A 2675-nucleotide genomic window follows, 5' to 3' on the forward strand; every position below is an offset into this window, starting at 1 on the left:
TTTCTGAATTGCATCTGAATCTTGGATTGATCTCATTCAATTCCACAGGCATGGATGGAGCCTCTGTCAGGTGCCAGGCCCTTTCTGGGCCCTTTGGGGCCACAGGAATGGATCCTGCACAACTCCTGCTCTGGCTGGGGCTCTTGGCCTGGAAGGGCTGAGAGACAGTGCCAAGGAAGGAGCCACCCAAGGTAAAACCATCTGAGCAAGCAAGCGAGAGAGGACAGGAAGCAAGCAAGGATCCGGGAGCACAGGGAAGGAGCAAACACATATGCAGCCTGGAGGCGGGGGAGGGGGAGAGAGCTGGGAAGATGTCCTGAAGAGGTGACAGGTGAGCAAGGCCCTGCATGATGAGTGGTCCATATGGAAAGGGAGGGATGCAGGAAGAGGGAACTGCAGGAGGGCAGGCTCCAGGTCACGCAGGCAGAGCCAGGAGGACAGAGGACTGCCTCTCCCTTCTAGCCTGGTGAAAGCTGACCCTCCCCACTGCTGTAAGCGGAAGCCCTGGACAACCCTCACTGTTCTCTGGCTGTTTACCTTGGAGACCCATCTATCCCTCTGGGCCTCAGCTTCCTCCTGGTAAATGAGAGCCCTGAGCTGCATTAAGCCGCCACAGGAGGAAGCTGTGTGTTGGGAGGCATGTCCATTGTCCCTAGGGGCTCTTGGTGCCAGGCTCTGCTCTGCCCCTGGGGACTCTGACACCTGTTGGGCTGGGCTGGTCGGTTGGTTCCCCAGGGTCCCACCCTTAAGGCCTGGGACCTGGGGTTCTCTCTAAAGGTGAAGTGGTGACGTCAGCCAGGGCCCCGTGCGCCTTTCCCACTGGCTCTTCCTCCTCCTTGCAGGTGCTGATGACAGAAATGGACCCTGGCAGCGGCGGGGAGAAAGGGCCTTTGACAAAGGGGGGCTGGGAGGGGCTCAGCTTTATTTGTTGACTATAAAAATGTCAGCTCCTTTGGGCAGCTTCTTAAATCAATATTTGCTGTTCTGAGGCTGAATTCAAATGCTCAGTAATCTATCAGCCTGGCTTCTTCCTCCCTCCCCTGGATGAGGACTCACCCACAAATATTTGGTAGGGCTCTTCACTGCCCGGGAGGGGGAGCTTCCTACCCCGTCCCTCAGAGGGGCTACCCTGAGAGCCCTGTGGGCCAAAGGTAGCTCCCAGAAAGGAGGGTTCCAGGGGAAAGGATTTCTGGGTGTCATTGGTTCAACTGAAAAATGGGTACAATAATAACTCCTCCTGCCTGTGGTGTTGTAGGCTAAAAATCCAAGAAGGGCCGTGCGAGCTTTTCAGCAGCGTAACAAGCATAATGATGATGCTGGTGATGCTGGCGATGGTGAAAGCCATCTGCTGGAGCTCTCCACGTGTTGCTGTGGGGCCACGTTATCCTCTAATCCAGTCTCGTGGCAGTGATCTGAGAGCAAACAGATTCTGGGAAACTTTTCCTGGGGAACCTCCATACCAACTGGTAGTTCTCAGCCTCCAGAAGCTGCCCACCTCAGGCCTCTTTCTGATGAGGGGCCAGTGGAATGTTCGTGGTGAAACATGGGACTCTGAAGGTAGGTGGATCCTGATTCTCCACTGAGTGCTGTGTGCCTTTTGGCCGATTACTTAACCTCTCTGAACCTCAGATCCTCTCCTACAAGATGGAACAGCAAGGCTAACCTTGAAGAGTTAAGGGGGCTCCGAGACAGTGCATATACAACACCCAGCAGAGCATTGGGCATATAGTAGGTGTATCACAAGTATTCATGCTCCTGTTCCACAGTTGCTGGCTTGCAATCTAACACGATTCTCCCCCTCACACACCGTCCTGGGCATCAGCCTGGCAACACACTCCTCAGAAACCATGAGGCTTCTTAGCTGGCACATGAGAGGCTATTACTATAGAGACTGCTCCCAAGTTACTGTCCCCTGCCTTGGTTTAGCTTCTGAATTGGCTTGGCTGCCAGAGTGGCAAGCAGTTTGCTACCTGAAAGGCACAGACATCCACTTGGGCAGGTGGAAGCCTGGAGTCTGATGCTAAAAGTAGCCTTGGAGGGAGGAGTACAGATTAGGTCTGACTCACATGGCACCAGCTTGGGGCTTATAACATCATTGCAGATGGACGCAGCGCCCCACAGACTCTCCCAACCCACTGCCATTTGCCACGAGGTTTCAATAAGAGGGCCGTGCCTTTGCGGAGACAAGGGGAAAAATCTCATGTGCTAGAGGGAATTAAAAAATGATACACATGTATACCTGTGGCGGATTCATTTTGATATTTGGCAAAACTAATACAATTATGTAAAGTTTAAAAATAAAATAAAATTAAAAAAAAATGATACAGCTACTTCAGCAAACAGGAAGCTTCTTTGAAAGCTAGACATACAGTTACTCTATTTTGTGAAGAACAATAACAAAACCATACCCTTGCCTTTGGAATGTATTTAAAAATGTATCTTTTAAAATTGAAATTATAAAGGTAAATGGTTGAAGAGTCAAGTAACTCAGTAAGATAAAAACCAGAATTGGTACGGAGGAGGAAGGGGACACGTACGCCTATGGCCGATTCATGTTGGTGTATGGCAAAAACCATCACCGTACTGTAATTATGCTCCAATTCAAATAAATAAATAAATAAGATATTTTTAAAAGAATTGTCTTCAATTCCCCATTTCCTTTTCCCAAGAGGGTT

This window comes from Bubalus kerabau, chromosome 6 (assembly GCF_029407905.1).
Source record: "Bubalus kerabau isolate K-KA32 ecotype Philippines breed swamp buffalo chromosome 6, PCC_UOA_SB_1v2, whole genome shotgun sequence".
Taxonomy (NCBI): Eukaryota; Metazoa; Chordata; class Mammalia; order Artiodactyla; family Bovidae; genus Bubalus; species Bubalus kerabau.